This window comes from Crotalus tigris, unplaced genomic scaffold, assembly GCF_016545835.1.
Source record: "Crotalus tigris isolate CLP2741 ecotype Arizona unplaced genomic scaffold, ASM1654583v1 scf7180000020000.429882, whole genome shotgun sequence".
NCBI lineage: Eukaryota > Metazoa > Chordata > Lepidosauria > Squamata > Viperidae > Crotalus > Crotalus tigris.
In genome coordinates, this window is record NW_024097814.1 from 282,501 (window position 1) to 301,139 (window position 18,639).

Genomic DNA, 18,639 nt, shown 5'->3' on the forward strand with positions numbered 1-18,639 from the left:
AGACTCTAGAAAGAGTACAGAGAAGAACAACAAAGATGATTAGGGGACTGGCGGCTAAAACATATAAGAAACGGTTGCTGGAATTGGGTATGTCTAGTTTAATGAAGAGAAGGATGAAGGGGACATGATAGCAGTGTTCCAATATCTCAGGGGCTGCCACAAAGAAGAGGGAGTCAAGCTATTTTCCAAAGTGCCTGAGGGCAGGATAAGAAGCAACGGATGGAAACTAATCAAGGAGAGAAGCAACCTAGAATTAAGGAGAAACTTCCTGAAGTTAGAACAATTAACCAGTGGAACAACCTGCCTCCAGAAGCAGTGAATGCTTCAACACTGGAGGTTTTTAAGAAGAGACTGGACAGCCATTTGTCCGAAATGGTATAGCGTTACCTTCCTGAGCAGGGGGTTGGACTTGACGACCTCCAAGGTACCTTCCAACTTTTTTATTATTATTATTATAAACTGGGTGAGATCTGGTCTTCTATGATTTTAAGACATCTTCTTGAAAAATTGCCCAAAGCACTCCCCCTGATCAGAGAGGGAGGAGGCATTTCTGCCCCATTCCCTCAGGAAAAGAAAAGCAGTGAATTAATTACTTGGGGAAAATTGAGAAATCTACAAGACTAATTTGGAGTTTATATGTATGTATGTATGTATGTATGTATGTATGTATGTATGTATGTATGTATGTATGTATGGCTTGGAAATTTGGGTACTAAAAGTGCTTTTAAGACCTTTTTTTCTTTTTTAAAGAGACTTAAAAAGTTTACAATATAAGTAAAATGGATTTAAAAACTGAAAAACGGCGTTAATGACATCTAGTGATGAATTACAGCACTACAACTCATTATGCCTAAAAGAAAACTGGCTTGAAGCCCAGAATTAGATAAGACTTTGGCTGGCCTTGGAAGCTTTCCCTTTTGAAGATTGCAGCTGAGAAAATAGAACAGACCTGGGGGCTGCTTATCTATGTGGCAGAGACAATAAACTACTCTAAAATTGGCCTGTCTGAACTAGGAACACAAATACTGACTTTCAAAACTGTATTGTGGAACTATTTTCCTGTAGAAGAAACATACACTATTGCCTGATATGATGGAATATTTTGGATTATAAATCTTTTTTCCTCAAGTTTTTTATTAATTTTCCAATATTACATTTACATATTTGAAAAGTAGTGTGGCGGCTGAGCACAGTAATTCCATTACATTTGAATATCATCAGTACAAGTCTCATAATCAAGTATTACAATCACTAATTCCCTCTCTTTCCCCATAATATCTGCTGTCATATTCGAACCAATATATTTCTTATTCTATCAATCAAACAAAAATATCTTTCCACTATTCATCAATAATCTTCAGTCTATACATATCTTAATTAATTTGACATTCCATCTTTTAGACAATAACCTAGTAAGTTTTTCTTTACTTTAATTTCCCATTGATATTTAAGTTTAACGTTTAATCTTTGTCATTTCCAGATTTTAAATTATCCCAATTTCTAAGTTTCTTATCTCATATTTGGGGCTAATATCTTTTTCCTTTTCTTCCTTCTATTTCCTTTCTTTCTTCCTTTCCAGAAAAAGAAAAAAAAGGAAAAAAAATAAACCGCAAGCATTTATATCATAAACCCATATACAAATTTAATTATTAGTATTTATACTTCTAAGTTTTACTTAACCTTTGTCTCAGCTCATAACAATACCTTAAATTAAAACCTTAGTTATTTGTAAATATTCAAACTTTTAGCCAGTCAGTGACCTGATGGTTAATTTTCCCTTAATATTTTAATTTAACGTTTAATATTAATTTTTTTCCAAATTTTAAATTAAACACAATTCCTTTATCACAATTGCTCATACAATCTAATATTTAAAATACACCCCTTATATATACTGTAAATTCTACCATCTATCTTAACAAATTAATAAAACAGTATAGTATTCTTATTTCAATATTTATATTTTTAGGTTTTATATGACCACAATTTTCTTTATCTCAAATCGTTACAATATCTTGTGTTCAGAATGCATATTCTATCCATTTAGATATACTCTATTTTAGATCTCATGTGTAGATCAAAACCCCATCATTTTCAATCTTATTCTAGCTTTTTTTCTCTGCCGGTCATTTTTCGTCTTTTTGCTTAAAAAAGACGAAAAGATCTCCTTGTATTATTGTGGCTATTGTTTGATGTTGATACGAGCATCCAGTTGATGTTTTCTTAAGAGGACTAGTTGATTTAGCAGGTCGTCTGTTTGTTTTTCCAGTTTGATGCATTTGTCTCAAAGTTTTTCTTTTTTATCTTCAAATTCCTTCTGGTTTATAAGAAAAGTCCTTTCCTTGTTTTCTATTATCAGTTTCTTTTTTGTATTTTCCATTGTCTGTATTTGTTGAGTATCTAAGTCTTCTTTCATAGCATTTGGTTGTTTCACTTTCTCTATAGAAATTCTGTATAGATGATTCTTTGGTTGAAGTCATAATTTGAGTTTGCATATCCAGGCTTATATGTAGAGTTTGGATAATTGCTTTTAACATATAAAAGAATTTGTTCCTGTGCTTCCTCTGTAGAAGAAATCCATTCCTGTTCTTCTTCCATTGTAGTATATTAAACTAAAAAAAAACCTTACAGTCAGAAAGTCCACCAAGTGAGGAGTTGAGCTGAGTTTCTTGCAGATGGTGCTTCAAGGTTGCTTTATATCTTATCTATTTTCAAAGCTGTCAACAAGTCTCTCTTAAGGAATAGCAGGTTACGTCTCAGAGTTAGTTGGATCTTTTCAGGGTCTCCCCCCCCTCTATTTTAAGGGGGGGAAACCCCCAAATCTTCAATAGTAATTAGAATAAAAATCAGAGAAAAAAAATAGAGAGAGTAGAAAGTTACAAGTCTTATAATCCACCAATTTTAGGAAATAGAATTCCAGTTAGGATCCCAGTATTTTTCCAACGTTTTAAACTCCCGAGTGGTTAATTGCCGCTGTTTCTGGAGGGAGGGCTAAAATCCCCCTTCCCTCGCCACAGGGGGAAAGTACTTTAGCAGCTTATGCAGGTAATTAAGTAATTAAGATGTAAGAGAGGCAGAGCTCACCCAGTCCTGTCCACACTGCTTTGAAGTTGCCAGATGGTAATGTGACTTCGGCTGTTAGCAGCCTAGGGATGAGCCATGTTTCTATGGCTGGTCCTTTCATCCACCGGTTTGGAGGGATTGCCAGCTCTAACGGGAGAGTTGTTGCTCTCCTGGGATCCAGCGAAAGCCCCTCCTTGCTGGTCACCTCTCCGGGGCGTCTTTCGGCCCTTTTCAGGGCCCCCCAGTGATGCGAAACTGAATGGGGAGAGAGAGCAAATCTCCCAGCCTTACTAAGCAGCAGATGGTGGCTGTGTGACAAACTGGAAGCCTGGATTATAAATCTTGATTGATAAATAACCTTAATGGTTCTTTCTTTTCCCTGGACAGAAAGAATATATTTCTCATTGGATAGAAAAATTTGAATTTTACTTATATTTGCTTAGGGGAGGCCACTTGATTTGGCATGATCTGTTTTTAATAAACCTGTGCTGGCTACTAGTTATAACTTTGTTTGCTTGTAGTTGTTTGCAGATCTGTTTTTTTATTATCTTTTCCAGGAACTTCCCAGGTATTGATGTTAGACTGATTGGTCTGTAGTTTCCTGGTTTGATTTTTTCCTTTCTTGAAGGTGGGAACCACATCAGCCCTTTTCCAATCATTAGGTACTTCCCCGATACTCCAGGATTTTTGAAAGATGTGGTGCAGTCGTTCTGAAATAACATCTGCCAGATCCTTCAGAATTCTGGGATGTAATCTGTCGGGTCCAAGTGATTTATATTCATCAAGGTTGGATAGGTATTCTCTTACCATTTTTTGCATATTATAATTTTTGTTTCTAGTTTGGTTTTTGGTATGTTGGGCTATAATTTATTTTTGTGTGAAGACTAATGCAAAGAATGAGTTAAGCAGCTCTGCTTTCTCCCTACTGCCCATTACTTCTTTGCCATCTTCTCTCTTTAGTGGACTTACAGTTTCCTTGACTTTTTTTATTATTAATGTGTTGAAAGAAACTTTTTAAAAATTATCCTTTATTTCAGTTGCAAGTCTTTGTTCATTCTGAGCCTTTGCTTTTCTGACTTCACTGAACCGGTAGCTAATTTTTTGTTCACTTTGATGAACCGGCTGAAGCCCTAGCCCTTTTTTGCAAGGCCCAGAACAGACCACCGGAAGTGCATAGATGCCACTTCCGGAAGTCTGTTCTGAGCCTCAGAGACCCTGGGAAGGCCTCGCAGGCCCAGAACGGCCCAGCAGAAGCACCTGGACGCTTTTATGTATTGGGGTTCGCGGCATTGAAGCGACACACAAGTTGTTAACCAAATTCTTTCTTTATTTGTTCCACTGTACCACTCAGCAACCAAACAGGCGCGCAGGCCTTTTATAGTCTCCCAAACCCATCCAACCACAAACACCCTTTTTTGCGCCTTGCGCATGTGCGCAAGAGTGGAGCCAACCAATCTGGTCCCAAGCAACTTTTAGGTTGCCCAGGACCATTTGCAACATTTCTGGGCCTGCTGAATTGCCTCAGCAGGCCCAGGACACAACACCCCTCTTCCCTGGATAAAGCACACATAACTATAACACAGTACATTTGTTCCAGGGCTGGGAATAGTGGAATTACTCTGGCCTGCACACAGGCAGAGTACTTTTATAAAATACTGGGTTTAACTTAAAACAAATGCTCTCCAAAATCATAATTGGTATATATTACGCTATACGGGTGTTAGTCAACATCATCCTGTTACAGACTAGCAAGGTTCCCTCTGCAATGACAGAAACCTCACATAGTCTCCCAGATGCTTGGGAGGGCCCTTAGCCCTTTGTGACCTTCGCAAGGTCAGGGATGGTGCCTGGTCTGCCAGCTCACCTGCCAGGCTAGGCAGACCAGGACTTCTGCTTAATGGTGCCTGGCCTACCAGCCTGTCTGGTGGGCTCAATAGACCAGGACTTTGATGCCTTCAGATTCCAGGTGACCCACTCTGCAGCTGACTGGCTGGATCTTCTGAATCCCAGCCAGGTTTCCTCGGAGGGGTGGAAATCCCCAAGCCCAATGGTGGAGTGGAATTCTCCAAGTCCATAATGGACTCCTCTTGGGAACATTGTCCCTCAAGCCTGCGACCAGCATCGGAGGTGGCCTGCGTTGCACCAGTGCCCCAGTAGTTCCAGTCCCCCGAGTATGTGGCCAAGGTGCCAGAGTCAGGAGCTGCCTCTATGGCAAACCCCCTCTCAGGAGAATTCCTGTTTGGAGCACTTGCGGAACCCTGGGAGGATCCCCGATCTGTAGACTCCCTGTTTGGAGCAATAGCTGAATTCTGAGAATGCCCCCATTCCGTCACTGGACCCTGTGCATTAGCGTGTGAGAACTCGCTGGAGCCAGGATGCTGAAGTCCGGAATGCAATTGATGGCCCTCCCCCCCCGAGAGCAGAGCCCAGAATGGAAACATTGGTGGACAACCGCCAGCGCAGTTGGTCAATATGGCGCCGAAGAACACGCCCATCGCCCAAGGTCACTTCGTATGAGAGTGGATCCAAAACTTTGCATACAACAGCACTGACCCAGAGATGTCCAGGACCATAGTTCCTTGCCCAGACCGGATCACCCACCTAAAGTCTCCTAGGTGCCCGTGGCTGTGACACCTGTGAAGCCACGCAGTCTGGGTACAGTCTGTCCAACTTCGTGATGAGGCATCGACCCCAGTGGAGTTCAGCTGGGCTCTTTCCAGTGGCAGTGCGTGGTGTGGTGCAGTGTGCAAGAAGAAAATCTGCTAATCTAAGAAAATCTGATACCAGCTACCATGCGTGATTCTTTTGAGTGCATCTTTGGTGGTTCATACCATCCGTTTGGCTTGCCCATTGATGGAAGGGTGGAAAGGAGCTGACGTTGCATGCAGGATCAAGTTGGCCTGTAGTAAAGCCTGGAACTCAAAGGAAGTAAATTGGGGGCCATTGTCAGAGACGAGGACATCAGGGAGCCCATGGGTAGCGAAGATTCCTCTCAACACCTGGATGGTCCTAGCAGTAGTAGTAGAGGAAACAGGTACAACCTCTAGCCACTTGGAATGGCTATCCACCAGGATAAGGAAGAATTGCCCTTGAAAGGGTCCAGCATAATCTAAATGTACCCTTGACCAAAGGGTTTGTGTCTCCTCCCACCTGTGTACAGGGGCCTGAGCCATGTCAGGCCATGACTGTTGGCGCACTTGGCACCCATGCACCTGGGCCTCGATAGCTTTATCAAGCCCGGGCCACCACAGATGGCTGCATGCAAGCGCTTTCATGCGCACAATGCCCGGATGTCCCTCATGCAGAGAGGACAAGACTCTAGACCTCAGTGAGGCTGGGATAACTACTCTACTACCCCACAACAGGCACCCCTTAAATGTAGACAGTTTGTGCCTTCTTTGCCAGAAACTTTGGAATGCAGCATCTGGACACGTGTCAGGCCATCCTGACAACACCCATGTCAGCATGCGTGTAAGTGTGTGATCAGTGGCAGTTTCTGCAGCCACATCCCTAGCATTGAGGGGAGATTCAGGCAGCTCCTGAATAGAGAGAATATTAACAGCAGGGGCAGGATCTGCCTCTATTTGTGTGAGAGATGGTCCATTTCTTTCCCAGGTTTGTGAATAAACAAATATGCCGACAGGAAAATGGACCACCTCAGCATACATGGGGAAATGATGTGTGGGGTTTGTTTGTTAGTAGTAAACAAACCCAGCAGTGGCTTATGGTCTGTATAGACCGTGAAGTGGCGGCCATATAAGAAATCATGAAATTTCTTTATACTAGCCACTATGGCCAAGGCCTCTCTGTCAATCTGAGCATAATTATGCTCTGCAGATGACAAAGTCCTTGAATAGTAGGCTATAGGGACTTGTGTCCCGTCAGCCTTCAGGTGGCTAAGTATTGCTCCCACCCCATAAGGGGATGCATTACATGCGATGCACACAGGCAATTGCTCATTAAAATGCGTTAATATAGCATTTGATGAGAGCAAGGCCTTGACCTCATTAAAGCTCTTGTCATGGACTTTAGTCCACTGCCATGGAGCTTGCTTATCTAAGAGCCGGTGTAATGGCTTAGCCACTGCAGCCTTATGGGGAAGAAATGCGTGATAGAAATTGAGGAGACCCAAGAAAGCCTGAAACTCACTTTTAGACTTGGGGCCTCCTGAATGGCCTTTAGTTTGGATTCTGCAGGGTGGATGCCTTGGGCATTTATTCTAAATCCTAAAAATTCTGTGGAAGTGACTCCAATCTTGCATTTGTCTTTTTTCAATTTGAGGCCCGCTTGGCAGCACCTCAACAATACAGCCCTTAACCTCTCTGCCAAATTTTGTGATGACTCCCCTGCAACAAGGACGTCATCAAAGTAAGGGCAAACCCCAGGTATTCCCCTGAGCGTGTGCTCCATGATGCTCTGAAATATACCAGGAACAACATTCCCCCCAAATTGTAACCTCTTTACCTTAAAAATGCCCCTATGGGTCACTATTGTTTGGGCCTCCACAGTTGCTTCGTCAACAGATAACTGTTGATAGGCCTGTGCTAAATCAAGCTTTGCAAACAGCTTTCCCCCTTTGAGGGAGGCCAGAATATGACTCACTATCGGTACAGGATATGCGTGTTGTTGCAAAGCTGTATTCAGGGTGCATTTGTAGTCCATGCAAATTCGGACTTCCCTGTTAGCTTTTAAAGGCGTCACAATGGGGATTTCCCAAGGACTTGAGTCCACCAGTGCCAAGATGCCCTGCTGGAGCAGCTTGTCCAGCTCTGCATCAATCTTGCCCTTTAAGGCGAATGGCACCCTCCTGGGCTTGATTCTAACGGGTGTGATGGCTGGGTTTAATCGCAAGGAAATGGGAGGCCCCTTGTAGGACCCAAGCTCTGGGCTAAACATATCTGCAAACTCATTGCAGACTTCTGCAATGCCTGTAGTTTGCAGACTATTTATGCCAGTTACTTGGATTCCTAAGGTATCGAACCACTCAAGTCCAATTAGACTCATATGCTCACCCCCAACAACCACCACATCTAATAGACCCTGGAAAGACTTACACTGCACTTTGAGTGTAGCTTCTCCAAGTACTTTAACCCTTGAATTTTGAAAATCTGTGAGGATTAAGTTCGATGGCCTGACTCTAAGGCCACTACTGCTGCAAATCCTTTTAAAGGTATTGTGTGAAATGATTGATACAGCGGACCCAGTGTCCAGCTCCATCGATAAGGGGACCCCTTGTAGCTTCACATCAACACAAAGCTTCTTCTTAAGAGGCTTGTGTGTCCCTGTCCGCAAATTGCTTCTGTGCGATGTGCAGAAACCCACCCTGTGTTGGCTGGGGACTCTGGTACCTTTCTGAAGGAATTCTTCCTGAGATTGCACCTGCTGGCGACCCAAACAGACAATGGCAATGTGGCCTTGCCTACCACATGCCCAATAAATGGCAGAGCGGAACCAGCAGTCTGAGCGCTTGTGGCGTCCTCCGCATCCGAGACACTGAAGGGCTGCCGGGGTCTTGACTGGCTTCTTTCGCGGCCTTTGTATGGCAGGCTGGTGAAGTCTGTCCACCTCTTCTTCTGGATCTGGGTCCTGTACTTCTTGAGCGACCTCTTGATGGATGGACGCGACTGCTGTAGCGCTTCTGGCGAGTCGCAAGGCCTTCACAGCGCAGCCTGCTGCTTCTTCAGCTGCAACTTCACGTAAGACATCTTGGAATGTGACTTCAGCTTTAGCAAAGATTTTTTGTTGCAGCTCTCTACTTCTAAGGCTGCAGACAAAACGGTCTCGTAAACGTTCTTCCAGGTCCTTGAACTCACAAGGCCTGGCAGCTTGTCTCAAGGCAGCGATGAATTCTGCAGCAGACTCACCAGGCTTCTAGTCCCTCTGCTCAAAAGCGTGCCTCCACGCAATTCGAATGAAAATGGTCCTTCAGCATATTCTTCAAGTCTGTGTACGTTACAGAGTTTGCCAAGCCCACCTCCAGCATTTGTGTACTGGCAGGTGAGTGCAGATCTGGGCACCAACTTCCCGGCTTCCAGCTCGTTTTGTAGAGGCTAGGTTCTTTGAGTTGTCTTCTTCTTTGCAGCGATCCCACCTTCGTTGCCACTTCGTCGTATTGGGGTTTGCGGCATTGAAGCGACACACAAGTTGTTAACCAAGTTCTTTCTTTATTCGTACCACTCAGCAACCAAACAGGCGCACAGGCCTTTTATAGTCTGCCAAAGCCATCCAACCACAAACACCCTTTTTCGCACGTTGCGCATGCGCGCAAGACCGGCGCCAACCAGTTTGGTCCCGGGCAGCTTTTAGGTTGCCCGGGACGATTTGCAACATTTCTGGGCCTGCTGAATTGCCTCAGCAGGCCCAGGACATAACAGATGCCACTTTCAGAAGTCCGTTCTGGTCCTCGAAGGCCCAGGCCCAGAACTGACTTCTGGAAGCAGCATTCATGCAGAGAACTGGTTTTTCAGGTATTTTAATCCCACTATTGTTTACTTCTACTTATCTCCTCCACCTTTTGGATGACAAAGTTGTCAGCTAGGTTGGCAATTGATCTCCCAATTGCTGCAGAGTTTGTCTCCCATTGATATCTGAATAGTTGAAGTCTCTTACTGTGATATGCTTCCTATATACATTTGTTAACTGGTTGGCAAAGAGTTCATCTATTTTTTCTGATTGGTTGGTTGGCCTGTAAGATACACCTATGGCACAGGTTGGCAACCTGCGGCTCCGGAGCCGCATGCGGCTCTTTGAGCCTTCCCCTGTGGCTCCCAGCCTCCTCTGCCTTTGCAGAGAGAGACAGAGAGAGGCAATTGCACTTCCCTGCTTCTCTCTCTCTCTCTCTCTCTCTCTCTCTCTCTCTCTCTCTCTCTCTCTCTCTGTGTGTGTGTGTGTTTTGTGTGTGTGTGTGTGTGTGTGTGTGTATGTGTAAAAGAGAGTGTACTCACAGTGTTCTCTGAGGAGCTGAAAAGCCTTCTGGGCGGAGCTCCTCCCTTTGCTGCGTCTCTGAAGGAAGCAGGAAGGGCAGGAGAGAGCTAGCTAGCCCAGCTAGGCTGACTCAGGAATTCTGGGAGTTGAAGTCCATGAGTCATAAAAGAGATGAGGTTGCTTACCCCTGAGCTTGTTGGACAACAGCTTGAAGCTTGCCAGGTGAGCAGCAGATAGGAGGGGGGGAGAAAGAGAGGGAGAGAAAGAGAGAGAGAGAGGGGGAGAGAGAGAGAGAGAGAGAGAGAGAGAGAAAGAGAGTGGGGGAAGAGGAGTGGCAGACCAAGGGCAGATAGAGAGGGAGGGAGAGAGAGACCCTTTTGACATCAAAAATGAAGATAACACTGCATATATCCTTTTTTTACCTGTGTGTGTATGTAATTTTATTCTCTTAAAGCATTCTCTTGGTGATCATTGTTTTAATAGTATGGATATTCCCAAGAGTCATATTTTTACTTTTATTTTTCATGTGTATATGTGTGTGTGTGTGTGTATATATATATATACACACATATACACATACACATACACACATACATACACATACACACACCTATAATAAAGGTAAAAAAGGATATATGCAGTGTTATCTTCATTTTAGATATCAAAAGGGTTTTGCGGCTCCCAGTGTTTTGTTTTTGGTGGGAAACGGGTCCAAGTGGCTCTTTGAGTGTTTTGGGTTGCCTACCCCTGACCTATGGTAATGTCACTTTTTCCCCTTTTATATTGACTCATATACATTCTGGAGGGATTTTATCTTTGATCATGTGCATTTCTGTAGATATGTAGTGTTCTCTTACATATAGTGCAACTCCCCTTCCTCTTTTTGTAGATCTGTTTCTTTTGAACAATTTGTATCCATCCATCAGTACATTCCAGTCATGGGTTTTGTCCCACCAGGTTTCTGTAATGCCAACTATGTCATACCTGCCCTTGTGTACTATTGCTTCTAATTTACCCTGTTTGTTCCCCAAGCTTTGAGCATTTGTATATAAGCATGTAAGACTTTTATGCCTGTCTGTGGATATGTTTTCTGCATCACCTAATTGTTGTTTGAATTTTTCTTTTTTCTCATCACTCCCTACCTCATTGTTTGATTTGTTTTCTTGGGATTTATGACCGGTTTTGTGTTCTAGAGATTCTAAAGATTGGTCATCCTTCCCCCTCAATTTTAGTTTAAAGCCCTTCTGATGAGTTGGGCCAGTCTTTTTCCAAGTAGATTTTTCCCTGTTTTTGTGAGGTGCAGCCCATCCCTTGCCAAGAGTCCTTCATGTAGGAAATGCAGTCCATGGTCCAGGAAACCACATTTTTCTTGGCGACATCAACTCTTTAGCCAGTGGTTTATTTCTAGAATTTTTTTTCCCTCAATGGGTGTTGGCCTTTCACTGGGAGTATTGATGAGAACATTACTTGTGCTCCTAGCTTCGTAACTGCCATGGTTCTGATAGATGTGACCAGAAGAAATAAGAACTCTGAGGCATTTGTTTTCCTCAAAGAACAATTTTAATGGCTACATAATATCAGCATGAACATAGGTGAAATCAAAACTAGAAGTCCCCCCAAAAAGGTTACAAAGTAAAAATAAACTATTCACCCATTAAATATGTAATAAATCACATTCCCCAATTAACACCTTTGGCAGGCTTTCTAATGGTAATTCTAGCCTGCTAAACACTTGAGCAATTTTACCTTGTTTCCTGTGACAGTTATTGTTTTGACTGAACTGGAAGAATGCATTTTCCCTCCCCCCATAGCTGTGGCAAGCCGAAAAAACAGAAGAAAGATGGCTGTAACCAAAAGTAGTTTTGTAGGTTTGACAGTAATTTTATTGCCTAGTTGCTTAATAATCTCTCAATATTGTACTCTGATTCTTTGATGTGTCATTCGTTCCAATGTGAAGGAGGAGGAAAAGGTAGTAATCTGTGGGCCTAATTATTTTGGTTAAGTTCTCAGCCACATTTTTGATTGTTGCTCTAGGGAGATAATGTACCTCCCTGGATTCTATGTCCAGTCTGCAGATGGCTGATTCTGTTCCTTTGAGGGGATGCAGTCTGGAGTGCTTTTCTGTTTGATTCTGGTGTATTTGTTGATGTGACTTTTTAAGGGATATTTGGTGATGTTTCTTTGCTAGGTGTCTGTATATTTTCTTTGGGGGGAGGTTGTGGGTCTGCATATTTTCATCTGGGGAGAAATTGATTGCTCGGTTTTAATGGGGCTGCTTCTGGTTGGGTTAAAGTTGGCAGTAGGGGTTTATTAGATCTATGCTGCTTCTTTCTTTGATTATTGTGTTTCCTTTTATGAGTGACATACCTCCATTTGTCTTTCTCACGGGTTTATAAGTAGGGTCAAATCCTCTGGGAATTATTTGTTCTTTATTTGGCTCGATTTGGCTATAGCTTTCTTGTGTAGGTTGGAGTTTGGCTGGAGTTGACTAAGTCCCTTACTTTTTCCTCTAATAATTCACATAGTTTACATTAAATGTATGTGTAATTTGAGTGTTCTTTGGGCATAACACATATATGGAACATGTATTGCATACCACAAAAGTATCAATCACCTGTTCCATGAGTTTGTTGTTTGAAAATCCCTCTTTTTTGGTTGGTGGATGTGCTTTGCTGTTAGCCTTCTGTTCTAGGTAATTATGCCTATCCTTTTTTCTGCCTGTTTGTGCTTGTTTTTCTTCCTTGTTATTTATTTAATCTTCTTACTATTATGTTAGTTTTATTTATCCTTTTCTTTCCTCTATTTTTTTAAAGTTTTTGAGCTCCAATTCCTCCCTACTTTATTATTTAAGATTTGCCTTGTTAAGATTTGCCTCTTTATTAGTCCTATTCTTCCTTGATTTCTAATGCTCCAGTCTTGTCCTTATTATTTGCCTTTTATTTTTTATTTTCTGTCCTGTATTTATTTTTTTTCTTTACTGGGGTCTTCCCTCCCTTCCTATTGGGATCTCAAATTTAATTGTTGCCTTCACTTCCGTTGTTCACTGCTCTGGCCTATTGTCATTTTCTCTGCCAGCTCCATTCTGTCTTTCGGTGCTCTGGCCTTTTCGGCCTCATCTCTGCTCTGGTCAGGCCTGCTGTTCAGCTTTCCGGACAGCTCACCTCTGCTATCTGGTCTGGTCTGCTCAGCCGGCCACTCAGTTTTGGAGATCAGAGCTCTCTAACTCGATGCACCTCTGTTGCTGCTGCTGTGCTGCCCATCTTGTCTGCTGTTCAGCCGCGAGTTTGCTGCTCTCAGTTGCCTCTTTTCCAGCATTGGGCTGCGTAGTTGGGCTCCTTAGCTGGATCTGTCATTCTCTGTTGCTGTCTGCCTCTGACTCCACGTGCAGTCATTCATTCACTGTGCTGCTGTTTTGCTGGTGTTTTTGTCCTTACCCCAATTTCTTCTTTTCCTTTATCCTTTTTATCTTCCTTATCTAACTTTCTGCTCCTTTTTCTTCCCTTTCCCCCCTCTCCTTGTACCTTCCTATTTAGTTTAGTAACTTCTCTCCCCATGATCTGATACTGCTTCCTATGCTGCTACCATCTTGACTCATATTTAGTGGTGTGAAGAATTATAAGCAGTGTGACAGTAAAATTTGATTGACCCTGTTATGTCCCGAGCCTTGCAAACGGGCTCGGGGCGTTTGCAGGCAGTCCCGGGCAGGTGCAAGCTGCCCGGGACCAGATAGGCTGTCGCCAGCGCCTGTGCGCATGTGCGGGTGCTGGCACGGGAAAAGTAACACATTGACCCGGGAATTGCCTATATAAGAGGCTGGGAGCTTTTGGGTGTTGCTGAAGCCTTCATCTGTAACCTGAACACAGAATAAAAGAAAACCTGAGAACTACAACTGCTTCTCGTGTCTTGCCTTTCGCGAAGGACTCAACACTGGCGACGAAGGTGGGATGCCTTGCACCGACGGAAAAGAAAAAAAAGGTGAAGCTACAAGGGGTTCCATTAACTATGGAACTAGACACAGGGTCTGCACATTCAATCATCTCCTTACATACATTTAGGAAGATTTGTTCCGGCAGTGGAACTCAGGCCAAGTTAAGGCCTTCTGACATTGTGCTAACAGACTTTCAGAATTCGAGAGTGTGTGTTAAGGGGGAGGCCACCCTTAACGTTCAGTAGAAGAATTTTGAAGGTCCACTAGACCTATTAGTAGTAGGGGGTGAATGGACGAGTCTCATAGGACTCGAGTGGTTTGAGGCCTTGGGGATACATGTCACGGGGCTCAACAGCTTACAAACACTCGATCTGCAGGAAGTCTGCAAAGAATTCGCAGATGTCTTCAGCCCCCAGCTGGGCACATTCAAAGGACCCCCCATGTCCTTAAAACTAGACCCCACTGTCACTCCTATTAGAATTAAAGCAAGAAGGGTCCCTTTTGCTTTAAAGAGTAAAATTGACACTGAGTTGGACAAACTGATCCAACAAGGAATTCTAGAACCTGTTGACTCCAGTCCTTGGGAGACCCCCATTGTCACGCCTCTAAAGGCAAATGGGGACATTCGCATTTGTGCCGATTACAAATGCACTCTGAATAAGGCATTACAGCAACATGCCTATCCTGTTCCTGTGGTCAGTCATATCCTGGCCTCTCTCAAGGGAGGGCGTGTTTTTGCAAAGCTTGACCTAGCTCAAGCGTATCAACAGCTGCCTGTTGATGATGATGATGCTATAGCTCAGACTATTGTGACCCACAGAGGAGCCTTTAAGGTAAAAAGGCTACAGTTTGGAGTGAATGTCGCTCCTGGGATTTTCCAAAGCGTAATGGAAAACATACTACGAGGTATACCGGGGGTTTGCCCCTACTTTGATGATGTCTTAATTGCAGGAGACTCCACACACATTCTAGCTGAATGGCTAAGGGCTGTTTTATTAAGATTCAGGAAGACAGGCCTCAAGCTTAAGAAGGACAAATGCAAAATAGGGGTGCCTTCTACTGAATTTTTGGGGTTCAAAATTGATGCTGCTGGGATTCACCCTGCTGAATCCAAACTAACTGCCATTTTAGAAGCACCTAGGCCAAAGTCTAAGGTTGAACTTCAGGCCTTCCTGGGCCTCCTGAATTTCTACAATTCTTTTCTTCCACATAAAGCTAATGTAGCTGAGCCTCTTCATAGGCTATTAGACAAACAAGCAGTGTGGCAGTGGTCACAAACACATGAGAATAGTTTCAATGAGGTCAAGGCCTTGCTCACTTCTAACAGTGTACTTGCACACTTCAATGAGTCCCTTCCTGCATGCATCACTTGTGATGCTTCCCCTTACGGGGTCAGAGCTGTCCTGAGCCACCTCAGGTCTGATGGAACTCAGGTTCCTGTTGCATATTACTCCAGAACATTGTCTTCTGCTGAGCGCAACTACGCTCAGATAGACAGGGAGGCTTTAGCTGTTGTTGCTGGAATTAAAAAATTCCATGATTTTTTATATGGCAGGCATTTCACGGTCTTCACTGACCATAAGCCTCTGCTGGGACTGTTTACCACATGTAAGCAAACTCCCCAAATCATTTCACCTAGAATGCTCAGGTGGTCTATTTTTTTGTCTGCATATAATTTTTCCTTATTTCACAAGCCTGGGAAAGAGATGGGCCATGCTGATGGCCTCAGTAGATTGCCCCTGCCAGTAATAGAAGCTGACCCTGCGCCAGCTGTTAACATTCTATCCATCCAAGCCTTGCCAGAGTCCCCTCTGAACGCCAAGGATGTAGCCGCTGAATCGGGCACAGATCACACACTTTCACGTGTCCTTTCTTGGGTTTTGTCTGGATGGCCTGAGCACTGTCCTAGTCCTGAGTTTCAGAGTTTCTGGTCTAAAAGGAAGGAGTTGTCCACCTCTCAGGGTTGTCTGCTTTGGGGAAACAGAGTTGTCATTCCCACCTCAATGAGGACTAGGATCTTAGGTTCCCTCCACGAGGGTCATCCTGGCATTGTTCGAATGAAGGCCCTTGCGCGCAGCCACTTGTGGTGGCCTGGTTTAGACAAGGACATTGAGGCTAAGGTGCATGCATGCCACCTGTGCCAACGCTCTCGCCCAGAGATGCCCCAAGCTCCTGTGCATAGATGGGAGGAAACACAGTCCCCATGGTCTAGGGTGCACATTGACTACGCTGGGCCCTTTCAGGGCCAATTCTTCTTGGTCCTCGTTGACAGCCATTCAAAATGGCTTGAGGTTGTACCTGTCTCATCCACCACCACTGCAAAGACTATTCAGGTACTGAGGGGGATTTTTGCTGCACACGGGCTCCCAGATGTCATTGTGTCTGACAACGGCCCTCAATTTACTTCCTCCGAATTCCAAGCTTTCTTGCAGGCCAACATGATTCGTCATGCCACTTCTGCACCCTTCCACCCGTCCACCAATGGTATGGCTGAACGCATGGTTCGCATCACCAAGGACGCCTTGAAGAAACTCACCTATGGGGACTGGCATCACAGGTTGGCTGACTTTCTCCTTTCTTATCGCACCACACCGTCCACTTCTACAGGGAGAAGCCCAGCTGAACTTCGCTGGGGGCGCAAACTGACTACGAAGCTTGACCGGTTGCATCCGGACAGACTACCTTTATCTACCTCACACCCTAGGGCACCTAGACAACTACTTGTGGGTGCCCCGGTTTGGACTCGCAATTACGGGCCTGGTCATACATGGGTCCCCGCTTCTATTTCCAGGGTCACAGGTCCTCTATCCTACGAGGTAGCCCTGGACAACGGTCGTGTCCTGCACCGGCACATCAACCAACTCCGCCCTAGGCGGGATCTTCCAGATGAGACTCCTGGGTCTTTTCCAGGGGCGGATGGGGACCCTTTAGAGCAAAGGGAGGAGCACGAGCTGCTGCCCACCTCCAATGATGGAGCCACAAACAGCCCATTCCAAGATTCCGCGAGTGCCCCAAACAGGAATTCTAAGAGCCTATCCAACTACCAGGCATTCACGCCTACTCCAGCCAGGGAGTCACCCCGGGGGTACAATCACTATTCACCTGCACAGCACAGTACTCCAGTCAGGGAGGATACCCGGGAGCATCCCAATAAATCATACCCCGCAAGAGAGCTGGCACATAATCCCCAGAGTTGGCCTGACCTTACCCCAAGTCCTACAGGGGGTCAAACATACAGGGAGGTGGTTGAGGAACCAAGTCCCGACCGCAACACCTCTAGCCCAAATCAGGGAGTAACTGAGTTTTGGGAAGGTACAGAAACCCACACGAGCCCGGACACAGAACGGGGTTTAGGGAATGGACAGCCTCCTGACAGGTCTTGGACGGACCTAGGAGGTTCTACAGAGACGCCCAGCAGTGGCTATCACTTCAAGGGGCCTGAGGGCCTACAGCTAGGCAGGTCAACCAGGTCACAAAGTGACAGAAGCCCTGGCCTGACGAGCCCGGTGGGCGAGCAAGCAGGCCAGGCATTGGGGCACAGTCCTTGGAAGGCACCAAGGCAAGATAAGGAGAACAGGCTCACGTCTCCCTTCAGTCAGGGAACACCTGTCAGAAACCCAGAGCTGAGAAGGTCACAGAGAGCAAGGAAATCTCCTAAGTACTTAGAGGATTACATAACATTGCTGGCTAAACAAAAGCCAGTAAACAGTAGGAGCACTGGGGAGTAGAACACTTCATCAACAAATAATTGGATGTTGGTAGTAGTCTTAGCCCGGGGGAAAGGGGTGTTATGTCCCGAGCCTTGCAAACGGGCTCGGGGTGTTTGCAGGCAGTCCCGGGCAGGTGCAAGCTGCCCGGGACCAGACAGGCTGTCGCCAGCGCCTGTGCGCATGCGCGGATGCTGGCGCGGGAAAAGTAACACATTGACCCGGGAATTGCCTATATAAGAGGCTTGGAGCTTTTGGGCGTTGCTGAAGCCTTCATCTGTAACCTGAACACAGAATAAAAGAAAACCTGAGAACTACAACTGCTTCTTGTGTCTTGCCTTTCGCGAAGGACTCAACAGACCCCATTTTTTAATATTATTTTCAATAGTCCAAAGGTGCTTTTTGAACAGTCAACTAGAACTTCCTTTGTTTTTGCTTGAAGACATTTCGCTTTTCATCTGAAATTCCCTGCTTAGGTAAAAAGCAGATGCTGTGCATTCTGGATTTGAATGAGCATGCTACTTAAAATGCAAACTGCTGAAGTGGACATGATGATTACTCATATGACTCCAGATAGAACTTGTTCTCATTTGAATCTATTATGCAGAATTTTTCAGTGGGGTAATTTGATGAGGATTATAGTAGGTAAGAAATCCAATAGAAATTACCCTCATTGACTTTTAAAAGCATTTGTACTTAACGTAATTCAATTAGTGCAAAAAAACACTCTGGTGGTAGTGCTTGAGACCAATCTGTTAATGTGAATTTAAAGATTTTTCAAATAGATCTTTGAATCAATGTTTGTTTCTTTTTCTTCATTCTCTATCTCATTAAAAGCAGCTACTGTAAATCACTGTGATATTATTTGAATTTTTTTAGAATGGCAAAAGGAATTGTCTTTCTTTCCATTTAGAATATGATTTTCTCTTGATCTGAATTTTTTCTAATGTTTTTGTTAAAGAAATTTGCTAAAAGTATATTTTTCTTATCTTAAAAAATAATTTAGGCTTTTTGTTT

At 44.3% G+C, this 18,639-nt stretch overlaps 1 protein-coding gene across 1 annotated transcript in view; it reads left to right on the forward strand.

Annotated features, from left to right (window-relative positions):
* LOC120318035 (dedicator of cytokinesis protein 4) overlaps positions 1–18,639 on the forward strand; it is a 335,809-nt gene that overhangs the window by 190,930 nt on the left and 126,240 nt on the right. The gene's annotated exons all lie outside the window — the stretch shown is intronic.